The following is a 17,835-nucleotide window of genomic DNA, read 5'->3' on the forward strand; positions in this document are numbered from 1 at the left end:
TTCAACTGTAGCAATCTTTTCTGAAGAGCTTTTGTAGCCCATAAATCTTTATGTTCCAACTCAACCAGCAAATGACAAGATTTCCCATACACTAATTGATATGGAGACATACCAATTGGAGTCTTGAATGCAGTCATGTATGCCCAAAGCGCATCATCAAGCTTTCTTCCCCAATCCTTCAAGGAGTTTCCCATAGTTTTCTCAAGGATTCTCTTCAACTCCCTATTTGACACTTCAACTTGCCCACTAGTCTAAGGATGGTAAGGTGTAGCCACGCTATGATTCACTCCATATTTCGCAAGCAAACTGTCAAATTGCTTATTACAAAAACGTGTTCCCCCATCTTTGATTATGGCTCTAGGTACACCAAACCTTGTGAAAATATTCTTCCTCAAGAAATTCACAACCACCTTGGCATCATTGGTAGGAAGAGCCACAGCCTCCACCCACTTGGAAACATAATCAACAGCAACAAGGATGTACTGGTTGGAATAAGATGAGGGAAATGGTCCCATGAAATCTATCCCCCACACATCAAAAAGTTCTACCTCCAATATGCTATTCAGAGGCATTTCATCCTTGCGGGAAATGTTGCCAGATCTTTGGCACTTGTCACTTCTTTCTTCATAGGCTCTAGCATCTTTGAATAAGGTAGGCCAATAATAACCACTCTGTAAAACTTTTTGAGCATTTCTATTACCTTCAAAGTGTCCTCCATAATCTGATGCATGGCAGTGCCACAGGATCTCATGTACTTCAAATTCTGGCACACGCCTCCTTATGATTCCATCAGCACATTGGAAATACAAGTAAGGATCATCCCAATGAAATCTCCTTGCATCTCGTAAGAACTTCTTTTGTTGTTGCCTAGTAAGGTTAGGAGACAACTCTCTTATCACCTTGTAATTGGCAATATCTGCAAACCAAGGAGGTACAAAGATAGCCATTACTCTTTCATCAGGGAAGGTGTCATTTGTTTCTTTCTCAGGACCATCTTGTAATTCCTTCTCTTGAATTCGTGACAAATGATCTGCCACCTTGTTTTCTACACCAGCCTTATCTCTGATCTCCAAGTCAAACTCTTGAAATAAGAGCATCCACCTTAGCAAACGAGGTTTGGCATCCTACCTAGTCATCAAATACTTGATAACAGAATGGTCAGTAAAAACAATTACCTTGGAACCTAACAAGTAAGACCTAAATTTTTCCAGTGCATACACTACTGTTAGCATTTCTTTTTTGGTTGTGGTATAATTTACTTGTGCCTCGTTTAAAATCTTGCTAGCATAGTATATGACATGTAACAATTTATTCTTACGTTGGCCAAAGACTACACCAATGGCATAAGCACTAGCATCACACATAAGCTCAAAAGGTAAACTCCAATCACGAGCTACAAGGATAGGAGCTGTGGAGCTTTTCTTTCAACAAATTAAAAGCTTTTAGACATGCATCATCAAAATGAAATTCAAAATCCTTTCTAAAAGTTGGCTCAATGGTTTAGCTATCTTAGAAAAGTCTTTGATAAACCTTATGTAAAACCCAGCATGTCCTAGAAGAATTCTAACACTAGTCACATTAGTAGGATGAGGAAGTTTTTCAATCAACATCAATTTTGTTTCATCAACCTCAATCCCATTCCCAGATATCTTATGGCCTAACACAATTCCCTCTTGTACCATAAAATGACACTTCTCCCAGTTAAGTACAAGATTAGTTTCTTGGCATCTTTTTAAAATATGAGTTAAATTATGCAAACATAAATCAAAACAAGAGCCAAAAACGAAAAAGTCATCCATAAATACCTCAAGATTTTTCTCCACCATGTCAGAAAAAATGGAGAGCATGCACCTCTGAAATGTAGCAGGTGCATTGCATAGACCAAATGGCATTCGTCTATAAGCAAATACTCCAAACGGGCAAGTGAAAGTTGTTTTCTCCTGGTCTTCTGGTGCCACTGGGATTTGATTGTACCCAGAATATCCATCCAGGAAACAGTAATAAGTATGACCTGCCAATCTTTCTAACATCTGGTCAACAAAAGGAAGTGGAAAATGATCCTTCCTTGTGGCAGTTTCAACCTCCAGTAATCCACACACATTCTCCAACCAGTAATAGTTCTAGTAGGAATAAGTTCATTTTTCTCATTGTGGATTACAGTGATACCTCCCTTTTTAGGAACAGTTTGCACTGGGCTCACTCAAGCAGTATCTGAAATCGGGTAGATCATGCCCGCATCAAGAAGTTTCGCCACTTCTTTTCTCACCACCTCCTTCATTGTAAGATTAAGCCTCCTTTGAGGCTGCCTTACTGGTCTGACATCATCCTCCATGAGGATTTTGTGAGTACAAAATGAGAGATTTATACCCTTCAAATCAGAAATAAACCACCCTATGGCAGTCTTATGTTCCTTCAGCACTTCAATCAGCCTTCTTTCTTGCTCAGAAGACAATCCCTTATTAATGATAACAGGGTAAGTTAGCTCATCACCCAAGAAGGTATATTTAAGACTTTCAGGAAGCTCCTTCAACTCCACTTTTGGGGCACCCTCTTCTTTGTCATCATCTTTTTTCTCAAGAACCTCGAACGCTACATTCTTTTCTTCCTTAAAAGGGACAATCTCACGCGCCTAAAGTTCTTCATCAAGCTCTTGACTAGAAGTTTTTCTTCTTTCACCACTTTCTCTAAAACATCAAGTCTAAAACAAGAACATCTTCAACAATACCACTCGGCCTCCTCAAAGATCTATCAGCGAGTTGAAGAAAGACCATAGTGGGCTTCAATTCAGTAATTCCCAGAGATTCACAAACAGATAATGGCATCAGATTTATACTTGCCCCAAGATCACACAAGGCTTTGCCGACATTAGTGTTACCAATAGCAATTGGAATGTTGAAGCTCCCTGTATCACGAAGCTTGGGAGGAAACTTCTTCTGTATTATGGCACTACATTCCTCGATGAGTGTTACTGTCTGACATTCCTGCAACTTATGTTTTCTTGATAAGAGGTCCTTCATAAACTTGGCATAATTGCGCATATTAGCCAAGGCTTCAGCAAATGGAATATTAATGTGCTGCTTCTGGGCATCCTGCTTGATTCTTTCAGGATAGGGTGCCATAGCTCTCATATACTCAGGACTCAATTCATGCTTCTTTTCAGCAATCACATTCTTTCCTTTGTCAATTTTTTTTTCAGCGGGCTTTACTACTTCAGCAGGTTTTTCACTTTCTTTTTCAAGCTCACCCGCCTCATCAAATCTCTTCTCTACTTCAGGAGATTGAAGTATTTTGCCACTTCTAGTTGTAATGGCCAAACAATCCTCCTTCAAATTAGTAACGGTGTCACTAGGAAAAGTACCTGGAGTTCTATCAGCAATTTGCTTAGCCAATTGACCAATTTGATTCTCTAAATTCCTGATAGATGCATTTGTGTTCTTGGTATTGGCTCTAGTCTCCTCCATGAAAGCATTTGAGTGTTGAGCCATTTGTCCTACTAACTTCTCCAAATCAGAAGGTTCCTTGGACTAGATTGGTAGAGGCTGCAAGTAGTTGTTTGACTTGAAATCAAGACCAGTTCCCTGCACCCTCTTCTGAAAATTATTACCTCCAGAAGGAAAATTCTGATTTCTTGGAATATTTTGTGGCGGAGGTCTTTGATCACACCAAATGCCATTCACATGCATTTGTTGAGGAGGATCAGAAGACAACAAAGAAGGACATTCATTAGACTCATGATTGTCCTGGCAATATTCACACACAACCGCAGCAGCTTTAGCCTGAACACCAGAAAGTTGCATCTTATCAAACCTCGAAGTTAGAATTGTTATTTGCTGAGATAATAGCTTATTTTCAGCCAGCACCACTTCATTGCCTTCCAATTGAAGAATACCTCTCTTAGGCTTAGATGACAACCCTTCATTTTCATTAGCTGCCATTCTCTCAATCAGCTCAAGAGTCTCATTTGCTCTCAAGGATTTAATAGTACCACCTGCTGCACCATTCAATACCATCCGAATGTCAGATTTACAACTGTTGAAAAAGATTCTCACCTAATTACCAGCAGTCAAGTTATAATGAGGACACCGCCTCAATAAATCCTTGAATCAGTTCCATGCTGCACACATAGTTTGACCTTCTGATTGAGTGAAATTGGTGATATCATTCACCATCTGATTGTATCTTTCCATTGAGAAGAACTCAGCAAAGAACTTTTGAGACAAATCATACCATGTAGGAATGCTTTTTGCAGGCTGTCTTTCCAACCAATTAAGAGCCTTTCCCTTAACAGCAAAAGGGAACAACCTCAACCGGATTGCATCATTGGACACTTGAGGATGCTTGGTTGAGTCACAGATCATCAGGAATCTGTCTATGAATCTGTGAGGATCTTCATTCTCCTCTCCACCAAACTGAGCTCTCTCCACCAATTGAATATTGGAAGATTTGAGCTCGCAATTGTTGTTGGCAACATCAGGCTGAACAATGCTCGAGTTGGGCCTGCTAAAAGATGGAGTCAGAATAGTATCCATGAATGGATTGTCTGCATCATTGTTTCCTGCCATGATTTGTGGTTCTTCAGGCAGAGTCTCTAACTCGTTGAATGCAAGCTTCTTCCGAGCGAGTTTTCTGTTTCTCTTTTCAGTCCTCGTAATCTCCGAATCAAATGGAAATTCTGCAGTTTTGCCTAGCATACAACTCAGAAAGGAGATTAGTAGCACTTTTCAAATAAAAATAAAAATAAATAAAATAATAAGAAAAATATTCACAAAATTCAATCCCCGGCAACGGCGCCAAAAACTTGATGCTCTCCGGCAAGTGTAGCAATCGCATAAGTAGTATAATGATAAGAAAGTTATCGTCTCCACAGGGATTGTGATCGAATATCAAATAAGCGTTCTTTTTAAGATGGAAGGAATTCAAATAGGTATGAGAAATATTGTTGAATTGATTAAAGATAAGAACTAAAAGTAAAAACATATTTTTAGGGTTTTGTGATGAAAAATAAAAATAGAGATTGATTTGTAAAAATATGAGATAACATTGTAGCTAAAGTACACTCACCAAATGATCCCCACTTCTTACGCTGGATTGATTTACAATACTCATTTACATAAATACTCAGATAATTTATCATCTAAAAATAATTAGTTAAATTCCAATCTCTTGGCAATCTAACCCTTTAACCCCAATTGGAACCCTAATCCCTTAGCAATCCCTCATGAAATTAAGCAATGAACACGATAAATAAAACATCTGCAACCAAATATACGTCTATTCCTAGCACGCATACAAATTGTTATCCTACTCCCTTTCAAGATCAAAACCTCAATATTCATATCTCGGGTTCCAACTCTCAAAATACCATAAACTATTACATTGATCAGTTTTAACAAAGAAGATAGAAATTACGCACAGAGTAGAGATAAAGATAAACATATAAACGAGTAAAAATAAATCAATCCGTTGTAACAAGGGTTCCCATAGGGTTTGTGACCCTAACTACAATAAAAAGTACCTAGCCAACCATGTTCATGGCTGAGCACGATGACTGTTTCTCTAGAAAATCCCCCTTAATTCTGTGAAGAGCACCACTTAAATAACCATCTTTTCTTCTCCCAAAACTATCCTTTCTTAAAAACACGGTGCTTTAAGTTCGCAAACTGGCGCGGGACCACGCCATTGTGGCGCTAGTCCGCGCCAGATTCCTGGTCATTGGCCTGTGCACGGTGGTGCTGACTTGCACCAGTGTGGCGCTAAGTTGCGCCATTTTTTTGGAATTTGGCCCAACAAGCTTGATGCAGCATGGAACTTCCACTATTGGGGATTCGTGCCACCAAGCTTTTTACACTTTCGTATTTTCCATTTCTTCTACCTACATAAACATAACAAATAGGTGAGAAATATCGTTGAAATGGAAAAGTCAATATAGTAAGCAAATATATATATAAACTGCTCTTTTATGACTTAATCCTTATCATTTTCAGCTTAGAAAACTATATCTGCCAGAGGTACATCAGTGATCACTGTAGGTTGCCTCCCACAGAAGTGAACTTGGAGCTTTGAGCTTGGTGGGTTGCCTTTGGTCCTTGACCAAAGAGATTTTGGTAAGTTTTCATAGTTATATGCATGAATATTTAATGAGCATGTATATGTTGTTGGTTCATTTAAACTGAAATGGGAATGTCCTATATGTAGGCATTTCTAGTGGTGCCAAGCTCGGGGACGTATTGAATTGGAGCTGTTAAGAAGGAGATAAATCAGGTAATCCCTTGGTACTGAGGTTTAATCCCCGTGTGTGCTCCACCATGCCCGTTGAGGGTAGTGGTTGGAGGTGTATGTAGGTAATGTAGTATAACATGATCATGCATATTTGTATGTATAGTGGTACATAGGATGTACCGTGTCTCTGGACAGTAGACAGTTGCCTTCGGGCGTTCCAGACTTCCACTGGATAGGTCTCCATGAGGGAGTTCTAGTTGACCTGGGGTCGTGGTGTGTCATCCGTAGAGGATCACACTAGGAAGTCTCTGTATATGGATGAGGGTGCCTTGGTTGATGTTCTGGGAACACTTCCTTAGGCTATATGCTGAGGCCAATAGGCCGGATGTTGCGTGGCTTTTGCATTGACCATTCTAGTTTCATCGTATTTTATTTCCTATGCTTTCCTACTTCACTAACTCCCTTGCTTTATCCCGTTTTGGAATGTTGTATTGTATTATTGATATGCATCGAAGTGAGCCATTGAGGGAGTATTCTCCAGAACCTCTGGGTTACTGAGATATATTCGTATATCTCACCCCGTTTTGGAGACTTTATTTCAGGTAGTGGCAGTGGTACCGGAGCGGCGGGCAAGAGGCCCGTAGGTTGAGCTTGTACATGGAGTTTATTTTGCATTTTGTGGCCATTAGGCCTAGGCTAGACTTAAGGCATGAACACTGTATGTGGAGTTAGGATTATGCATTTATCATTGATGTTCATGTCATATTTTGTCTAAGTTTAGCTTATGTTTTATCATGTTTTCAATTGGAGATTTATTTGTATTATGTTTCATTGGAGAAGATGTAATTTGTAATCTTGAGACTTTGTGTAATATTGAAGCATGTATATGATGAAAGGGCAATAGTCCTATTCTAGGATTTGAATTATGTTTTATGTCAAAGGAATGCATGCAAAGGAATTAATGTGATTGAAATGGTTTAAGATTTGATAATGCAATTATTGAGTTGTAAAGTAAGCTAATTGATATAAATTGTGAAGGGTTGTAAGAGCACCAAGGCATTGCTGGTCCTTGAGTGCCACCCATGTTTATTAGGTACCATTGAGGCTAGATAACACACTTTTAAAAGTGAGATATGTTGAAAAAACAAAGGAGACTCTGGCGAAATTTCTATAAATTGGCAGATTTTGAGTGAACTTTGGGAGAGCATATCTCCCTCCACAAAGGTCTGATAGGGATGTTCCATACACCATTTTAAAGCTTGAGATGTCAACTACCTTGTGTAAAAATTTGAGATCCATAAGAGTATCACGCAGCCCTGTAGAAGCCAGAGAGCACAGACTGCTCAAAATGCCCCTGCACCTGGGGTTGTCACTGTGCGTTTTTGGGAAATTTATCCCCGCTTCGTTTCTTGGTCAAATTAGGTGCTTGATATATCAAATTGAAGCTTGAGGTGTCTAGTTTACTGTATAAAACTTTGAGAGAAATTGGTGGATTTTATTTTCTAGAATCATTGAGAGTGTGAGGGATGTTTGGAGCCCTGTTTGAGGTTGGTTGACAGATATTCTTGTCCAACTTTAAACGGTGATAACCGGAGCAAACGAGAACTTTATTACTCGTGTGAAAGCACATTCGAAAGATAATTAAGTCTAAAATAACATACTAAAATAAGAGAGGTTCGCGGCATGCAGATCTTCTGCAATGTTCAGTATAGGGAACCATGTTCGGATAAGAAAAAAACATAAAAGTGAGATTTAAGCTAAGTGGGTTTATGAGAACCCCTTAGTGACTTGAGAGAAGTGTTATATGATATCTAGGTATTTTATATTATTATTCCGCAATGATTTTTCAGTTACGGTCACAACTTTTATTTATTACGCTTTATTATTGTTTTAGATGCTCGAGTAATAAAAAGGAAAAAACTTACTCGCATTTTTATAAATGAATTGATGTGATTGTAACTGCGCTTAATATCATAATCAATGTTAACAATACCGGTATGTAACGGGTTGTTATATGCGAGCTTTTTGGCCCCTAGCCCGTGCGAGTTAGGGCCTAACGAGCCGGGCTGGCCCATTTTGACAGCTCTAGCGAAGGCGTGGGGTATGTGAATGGTGACAGCTAAGAGAGAGAGGATTTTGAATGTGCGTACCTATTTGGTTGGCCGAAATCTTCTCAAGAAAGTACGGGAGCAAAATGTGAGGAGCTATTATTATGTTTGAGGAGCCAATGATTGTTTGGAGAGCAAATCTACCAACAATGTGCAAGACATCTAGCAATACAGGGACTTATGAACCACAAATTATTGTCCTCAGAGAAAAGTTGTAAAGTAGTGCCTCAGAGAAGTGCATAAACATAAAAATAAAGTAGAATAAAAGTAAAGAGCTAAAAAGGATCAAGGAGCCAAATTGTGCTAAGCTCAGTTTAGCCTTTAAGTACTGCCAACCGCTCAATCAAATAGAGTTGATGATTTTGTAATGATCATGCACTGGGTTTATCACTGATATTTACTCGTAACGCCTTGGTTAAATGCAAGCGATGAATAAACGAGGAGCAATTCTTGGAATCAGAAACACAGAAGCAGAAACATAAACAAAGAATAAGAGAATTGATTATTTGGAGAAATTCAGAGTGATTGCAAAAGAGAATATAATAAAAATAGAACAAAAGCATTAAGCACATGATGGTAAAAATGTAGGCTTAGGGTAGTATTTTCGCCTTACTAGGTTGTCCTTCAAGACTCAGCACTGCTCCCATAATGGGATTAGCTTTAGGTGCCTTTCATTGCCTTGAATACAGATTTCTCTATCACCAAATTTTGCTACCTAGAGTGGTCTGCACATATTTCTAAGTCTCAAACAACCATAGGAGTCCTATGAGATTAAGACCCTAGGAAGATTGTGCTTGCTCCTTTTATTGAATGACTATTCATAATAATTTGAAACAGAGCTCCTTCATAATATAAGTCGAGTATTAAAGGCATTCAAAACCTAATTAATATAATGTCTTAAAGTACCATAATAATTGGAAAATAAAACAACATTTTCAATATTCATGACGGTTTCAAGACTTGTGCCAACCATAAATCATGTAATAATTACAGAAAAAATGGTAGAGATTCAAACGATCAATTCAAATGTTATATGCATAATAATAAATTCAAACTAAAACCATCATTCACTACTTAAAAAAGCTCAATTTTCAACGGAATTTTTTCGTTGGAAATTATGAAAATTCCGTTGAAAAATCATTTTTTGACGGAATTTTCGACGGAATTCTGCTGTTGGATAATCCTTCGTCGCAAGGCAACGGAATTTTTTTTTCCGTTGAAATTTACAACGGAATTTTTTTCCGTTGAAAACTTCAACGAAATGTATTCCGTTGGAAGCCTTACTTTTCCGTCAATAAATAAAGTCATTAAATAATATTAAATAAATTTCGTCAAAAATTTCAACGGAATATATATCCGTCAAAAAATTCTGTCTTAATTTGCAACAGAAATTAACAAAAATTCCGTTGAAATTTTTTACGAAATTAATTTCCGTTGAAAAATTCCGTCACAATTTTCGATGGAATTTAACTATAATTCCATCGATAATTGCAACAGAAAAAATCTCCATGAAAAAATTCCGTTGTAAAATTCAACGGAATTTATCTACAATTCCATCTATACTTTCAACGAAAAATAATTCTGTCGGAAAGTTCCATTTCAGTTTCCAACGGTTTTTATGTATAATTCCGTTGAAAATTTCAACGGAAAACAATTCCACCCAAAAGTTCCATAACAGTTTGCAACGGAATTTATCTATAACTCCGTCAAAAATTTCAACGGAATTAAATTCCGTTGAAAATTCTTAACCGTTTACAACGGAATGTACATAGAATTCCGTCAAAAATAATATTTTCAATTTTTTTAAAAATATTAAATTCATATTGATTTTAATTCAACAAATATTGATGGCATTTTAAACTGCCAGCATAAATATTGACGTCATTTTGAAAATTGCCTACGAATATGGAGCCACTGAATCCATCTGCGTGATTTGGAGTCGATTTTCTCAACCATCGGAATAAGTAGCCATTAAACTTTTTCTTTGGACAAATATTTGACAGCCATTAAAGATCACCGCTGAGCTTTTGCTTAATAATTACAAAAATAAGCAGCAAAACAACTTTTATTTTTTAAAAATCATTTAAATATACTACAATTACATATAATCAAAATGAAAAAAATTCTAAATATTAATTAAAAGAAAATTTTCCTAAATATGAAAAATGCTTCTAACAATTAAATATTATCTGAAAATTATTATAATAATATTCAAAGTGTAAACTTAATATGTATTAACAAGATAACTTAAATTCAAATGAAGTCTAAAAAAAATACATGAAACAGAAGAAAAATGCTAACTAAAGTATGATGTCTTAACACTTGTGCTAGCCACCAAAATATGCACTATTTGTTTGTCATGAAGGATCTGCAATAGAAAAAAAAATTATAGGTAAAATAATTTTACACTTCACTCTATTTCAAGACCAATTCAATATACACATCAAACAAACAACAGAGGTAAAAATTCTAAGAAATGCATGTGGAGAAGATAAACCTAATCAAGTGATCAAGGGAAACACAGGAACCTGTCACAAGATAATTTAAATACAAAATAAAAGAGATGTACAAAGAAGAGATAATTTAAATACAATAGGATCATGATATTAACTGTTGAAATAGGATTTGTTTAGACATTAATTGTAACGGTTGACATTAATTAACATCCAATAGGATCATGATTAGCAAACTATAACAATGGCATTAATTGGCTTTGAATATGATTTGATTAGTAAATCATAACAGTTGATATTAAATTAATTAAAATTATAACCTAATTTTTAGCTAATTCAAAATTTTTTTTATCTTTAATCTACTACTGTAATCATGTTTATATAAGGCATATCTCCTTTTTTTCGGAAATTATATAAGACATACGATTCTATGAAACAAATAGAGCATGATAACAAGATTTGTATTCAAATCTTTATTTTTAACACAATACCAACGGAGGTTGGAGCACATGGAATTGAAAAAAATCATAAAAAAATAATCTAATTAAATCATAATAGTATAATTGAAGAGCTTAACAAAGAAACTCAAATGTCCATGCCACTCTACAATCAGGATGATCATTTTGAGTGTAGTGTGGTGATGATCATAAGGTTTGCCATTTTTCTCTAATAACAACTAATAAACTTCGCTACACTAATATTCATCATGATAAGGGAATGAATTCGGAAAGGTTCCTACCTCAGTTCTCCCCTGAAGTATAGGCTTCCCAACAAGTAGCTCCGCAAACACGCAGCCAACACTCCAGATATCCACAGCTGGACCATAATCAGTAGAACCCATCAAAAGCTCCGGAGGGCGGTACCACAAAGTAACAACACGAACTCTGTACACACCAAACATAAATATAGCATCACAGATAACAACTGAATCAGAGCCACTTAGATAAGAGAAAAACCTCTTATGATTATGATTTAGCATATCATGAAGTTTATGTCCTACTTACCCCAGTTCTTTGTTGGTTCAGTCCTCCGCTAGTTGCAATAAGCAAGTAGCCATTTGACATTCGTTCACGCACAACAGCTACATAATCCAGTTGCCAAAATAAGAGAGAAAGTGACACATGGAAAAGTTAGTATATTTCTCAGCCCAATCTCAAGGAGATAATTTGTGCACAAACAAATCAAAAAATAAAATGGAGCCTTTCAATTTGTTCTCAAGTCTTGTAAGGCCCAGATTTTATCAGTCTAATTCCCCCCAGATATTACGAATGGCTCATGATTTATGACAATAAAATAGAAAAATAAATAAATAAATAAATAAATAAAATTGAGACGTGATAAATCATAATAAGCATGCGTGCATAAGGTCCACATAGAAATACCACATAAGAACCAAAAATCCAGCTGACATCATATACATGATGCCAAAGCTAAGTCCCCAACCAAATAAGGAGTTATCTGAAGGCCCGAGTACATGAAGCTCAACTCACTTTTCGCAGATTAAGAACAAGGGAATTCCATATTTAAAAAGAAAAGACCTTATTGCAAGGTCCAATAATCTTACAAAATATAAGGCAAATTAGTTTTGAAACCAAGTACTAATTTAGCAGTTATGTAAAAAGGCACATTAGTAGATGGTGCAGATCCAATAACACAGGGTCAAAAGAGTTTAGAAACAAACACATGCTTACTCTGTATTTAATAGTTTTTCGAGGGTTAAAATCACAATGTACTTTAAATTAAATAAACCGTAGCTACACTCTTATTCAGTACTTTAGAAACAAACACATGCTTATTCGGTTTTTAATTTTAAAGCATTAGACAGAAAAAGCATGACATCTATATATCAACACCTGCCTCGATAGCTGGTTTCTAAAGGGAAAAGATTCGAAATTTCAATTGCAATGTACATAACAAGATAGAAAATATCATTTTTACAGAGCAGAACAAAACTAGGAAAACACTAATCTAACCTTTGGAAGAACAAAATGGATCCTTTGCAGCTACATTCTTGGTAGTTTTCCTCTTCTTCAAGCAAAAGGGTAATCTCTGCTCAACCTTTTGAACCCTAACTCCATTCTTGGAGCCTCGGGGTTTCTTAGACCGAGATTTAGCCCCGATTTGTTTCAGAGATTGGGAACTGGAAAACGTGAAGACAACATCCTCGTCACGTTTCTGGGAAGTGCTTCCTAACCCAGATTCATAAAAAGCTTAGGCATTTGGGTGGTGGAGAGTGTCATTCTGAACAGTGTTTCTGGGAGTGAGGAAGTGCTCTGTGGCGAAACCTGTGGATCCAGCCACAGCAGCTGCTAAGAGAACCAACCACATTGATAAATCATAATGGCTGTTGGTGGACCCTTTAGCTCTCTCTCCAACCATAACCATTGTGAATTCCCCAAAATGGTTCCATCACTTCCTACTGGGTCTCTATGGTATCTGGTATCTAAGAGGACAATCTGAATAGTTTTCCCAAATCCACAATAAAAGCAGGCATTAGTAAAAAAAATCTAAATCCACAAAAGACAAGGGGAGAAACAAATGAAATGCATCATCAAAAAACAAAAATAAAGAAGAAGAAGAAGAAGAAAACTCACAGGCAAATAAGAGAGATCCAAAGAACGAAGCTCTTTACACTTGATAGCAAGCAAATCAACACCTAAATCTCCAACACCCAAACACCACTTCAATGAAATCAACTTCAACTTCCTGCACCCAACCGCGATGCACCCAATCCCCATATCCATAATATACTTACACCTTGCAAGCGACAGCTTCTCGAGATTACTCGCTTTCGCCATCGCAGTCGCCGCCGCGTCCCTCAGCTCTGTCGCGTTCGACAAATCCAGCTCCACCAGGTTGCAGTAGCTCAGGCCCAAGCCCAAAAGCCCATTCCCGGTGAATGACTTGGACCTCGACAGGTCCACCCTCCGCAGCGTGTCCCTGTACGCTCCAGTGTTGGCGATGGCACTGATGGTGTTGGCGATCGTGGAGAGGGATTTCTTACCGGAATTCAAGGCTCAGTGTTTGAAAGTTTTCGGGAATGGACGATTTGATAAGGTTTATTGTTTCTTAAAATATTTGAAAGAGAGTTGGTTCAGGAATAAGAAACATAAAAAAAAGCGGGATCTTTCGATTGTGAAAAATTAGAAGGGAGGGAAAGAATTTGCACAAAGAGGGAATGCAAAAAGAGCGAAAGACTACCAAATTTTAAAACGGAATAAATATTGGGATTATTAAGTTATATAATTATAACGAAAATGATAATTAATTGCTAATTTGTAAAAGAATAATACTCTATAAGTATTTTGCTAAGAATGTTAACTAATTATAAGTAAAGTGATATATTTTATCATATATAAATTTATCAATAACAATATTGTGTGCTAATTATAAATTCATGATATTTTATAAATCATGGTCTATATAATCATTATTTTTTATAAATTTAGTTTAAATTTAGCATCATTTTTGTATACTCTTAATATCACCCATTACTTCAACACTTTTAGTTATAGATAGTCATGACTACTTGCATTCTCACACGAATGTTTCAATATGTATGCACAACATCATAAACAATTATAAATGATAGCATTCTTGCATAAAAGAAATTTATGATTTGATTACTTGAAGAACAAAATGTAGGATAAAAATTCAGTTAAAATTACCAACGGATAAAAATTCCGTGGAAATTTTCGACGGATAAATACCAAAATTCCGTTGAAAGTATCAACGGACAAAAATTCTGTTGGAATTTTTTACGGAAAAAGACCACAATTCCGTTGGAAGTATCAACGGACCAAAATTCCGTTGGAATTTTCATCGGAAAATTATTCTGTTGTAAATGTGTTTGTTGCAAATGTATAAACCACGACTTCTAAGATAAAGTCTCATTGTTGCAAATTCAAATTGTGTTTGTGAGAGATAAATGTGTAATAAATGTGCGTGATTGGTGATTGGTGTGATCGCGTGCAAATTCAAATTCAAATTGTATTAAATTCAAATAACGCGTGATTGGTGACGCCCAAATTGGACGTGATATTGTGCAATAAATGTGTAATTATTTCTAAAACAACCATAAATTCATAATTTTTTATTTAAAATACATTATATCAAGAAAAAAAAATTAATTATTGCAAAATCTCAAAAGTGAAAAAGCAAACTTATAGTGTAAGGGAATTTTTGCAAACTTACGTATTTTAATTATTGAAATTTAATTATTGCAAAATCTCAAAATCTCAAAAATTTGCAAACTTAAAAAAAGCAAATTTTTTAAGAGATTATTTTTTGAATTTTCACAAAAACTTGAAAGTATCTTTTTTCTTCTTCTTTTTTCCATCGTGAAGAAAAAATACAAAAGTTTATCACAATTGCAACAGAATTATTTCCGTTGAAAATTGCAACGGAATAATTTTCCGTTGAAAATTCCAACGGAATTTTGGACTTTTTCCGTTGAAAATTGCAACGGAATGATTTTCCGTTGAAAATTTCAAAGGATTTTTTTTTTCCGTTTATAATTTTGACTGAATTTTACTCCTTCAATTTGCTCTTCAAGTAATCACAAGCATTATGAAAAACCATAAATCTCTTTTATGCAAGAATGCAAAGTATATTCCTAAATGACTCGTGAGAGACAATGACTTATTAGTGTCAAAAATTGCAACGAAATTATTTCCGTTGAAAATTGCAACGAAATAATTTTCCGTTTAAAATTCCAACGGAATTTGGGACTTTTTCTGTCGAAAATTTCAACGGAATTACTTTCCGTTGAAAATTTCAACGGACTTTTTTTCCGTTTATAATTTTGACTGAATTTTACTCCTTCATTTTGCTCTTCAAGTAATCACAAACATTATGAAAAACCATAAATCTCTTTTATGCAAGAATGCAAAGTATATTCCTAAATGACTCGTGAGAGACAATGACTTATTAGTGTCAAAAATTGCAACGGAATTATTTCCGTTGAAAATTGCAACAGAATAATTTTCCCTTTAAAATTCCAATAGAATTTTGGACTTTTTTCGTCGAAAATTGCAACGGAATAATTTTCCGTTGAAAATTCCAACAAAATTTGGGGCTTTTTCCGTCGAAAATTTCAACAGAATTACTTTTCGTTGAAAATTTCAACGGACTTTTTTTCCGTTTATAATTTTGACTGAATTTTACTCCTTCATTTTTCTCTTCAAGTAATCACAAACATTATGAAAAACCATAAATTTCTTTTAAGCAAGAATGCTATCATTTATAATTGTTTATGGTATTGTGCATACATATTGAAACATTCACATGAGAATGCAAGTAGTCGTGATTATCCACAACTACAACTGTTGAAGTAGTGGGTGAAGTTATGAGTATACAAAAATGATGCTAAGATGTACTCATATGATAATGGATATGAAAATAAGTAAATATGTTGCTAACAAATCTCTTTAATCTTTATTGAAATAAGCTTCAAACAAAAGACAAGGTCTTAGGCCTTGACAAAATTAATCGTATAAATGGCACACACGCCAAAGCTCGATGAGGGACAAAACCTCCGAAGCGCAGACCTGCTAGAAGCCATCAATAGTAAACTTAAACAATATAAAAAAAGCAATCAACGAAAACAAACACAACATGAGTGATATGCAGTTATCAACATATATGATATTGATCTGAGTATAATAAATATTACAGAGATTTGTTAGCAACATGTTTACGTATTTTCACATCCATTATCATGTGAGTACATCTGAGCATCATTTTAGTATACTTATACCTTCACCCACTTCTTCAACACTTCTAGATGTGGATAGTCACTACTTGCATTCTCATGTAAATGTTTCAATATATATGCACAACACCATAAACAATTATAAATGACAACATATTTGCATAAAAGAAATTTAGGGTTTTTGATAATGGTTGTGATGACTTGAAAATTATCAACGGAAAAAAACTCTGTTGAAATTTTCAACGGAAAAAGATCAAAATTCCGTTGAAAGTTTCAACGGACCAAAATTCCGTTGCATTTTTCGACGGAAAACTATGTCGTTGCAATTTTCAACGGAAAATTTCCGTTGAAATTTTAAACGGAATATTATTCCATTGTAATTATCAACAGAATTTGTTGTCCGTCGATATTTTTCGATTAAAAATAATTATGTGATAAATTTTTGACAAAAAATTTCAACGGAATTTAATTTCCATTAACATTTTTGACGGAATTTATTTTCCGTTGAAAATTTCCGTCTCAAAATTCAACAGAAATTTTTTCTGTCTCTATTTTCAACGAAACTGAATTTTCGTCAAAAATTTCGTTACTATTTTTGATAATATAGCTTTTTTTAGTAGTGAACTTCAATCATCTTTTTTTTTCTACAAAAAGTCAAGTTGAAAACTAAAGAGATCCCCCCCCCCCCCCCCCCCCCCCCCCCCACACACACACACAAATTGTTATCTTCAAAAAAAATTTCTTCTCAAAATGCATTATTTAAGGTTTCTCTAAAATTAAAAGCACCCTTTTTCGCGGTAAAAAAATAAAAAAAATAAAAAAATTTCTCGACCAGCCCTATGACTCTTGTATATAATAATTCGTCAACGTTTTATAGTTGAAACCAAATAAATCAAGTTGCACAACAGTTATGTGAATCACAAAAATTAAAGTCAGACTTCCCTAAACACCAATTCACATGAGGTGATCACTAGAAACCCATGAATATACATACACATATAAATAAATATATACAAACTAATCAGAAACCCATGATTATATAAAAGAATGAGAGGGTGAAAGAGAGTTATATATTGAATATAAATAATTGAAACTCTAAAGCTATAGCCTATAGGGGCAGGCCCATGCAGAAACAGATAAAAAGAAGACTCTTACAAACGTGAATATCCTTCACTGTCAAGCCAGATAAGTTAAGTGTGGGGTCCCTTAGCGCATAAACGGTTGGGGTTTTTCTCTTTTTCAAATAGTGGCAGTTGGAAACATTTATGTAAACACCGCGTTGCATGGTTAAGAAGATGACCTAAATTTAAAGCATGCTCATCCATATAATAATGTAACCCTC

General features: G+C 35.4%; 1 long non-coding RNA gene and 1 other non-coding gene across 2 annotated transcripts; one reads left to right on the top strand and one right to left on the bottom strand.

The window, feature by feature from the left end:
* The first annotated feature begins 4,065 nt into the window (after positions 1-4,065).
* On the top strand, positions 4,066-4,171 carry LOC133294279 (small nucleolar RNA R71). The gene has a single exon (XR_009749179.1). It is a non-coding gene; the product is annotated as a small nucleolar RNA R71 (small nucleolar RNA).
* Positions 4,172-10,563: 6,392 nt separating this feature from the next.
* LOC133294271 (uncharacterized) lies at positions 10,564-11,918 on the bottom strand. Its single transcript, XR_009749177.1, has 3 exons — positions 11,785-11,918; positions 11,520-11,664; positions 10,564-10,695 (listed from the first exon to the last, which is right to left on the bottom strand). It is a non-coding gene; the product is annotated as an uncharacterized LOC133294271 (long non-coding RNA).
* Between the last annotated feature and the right edge of the window lie 5,917 nt (positions 11,919-17,835).

The sequence above is a fragment of the Gastrolobium bilobum genome, unplaced genomic scaffold (assembly GCF_033153095.1).
Source record: "Gastrolobium bilobum isolate Gb01-03AN ecotype WA unplaced genomic scaffold, APGP_CSIRO_Gbil_v1 utg849, whole genome shotgun sequence".
Lineage (NCBI taxonomy): Eukaryota > Viridiplantae > Streptophyta > Magnoliopsida > Fabales > Fabaceae > Gastrolobium > Gastrolobium bilobum.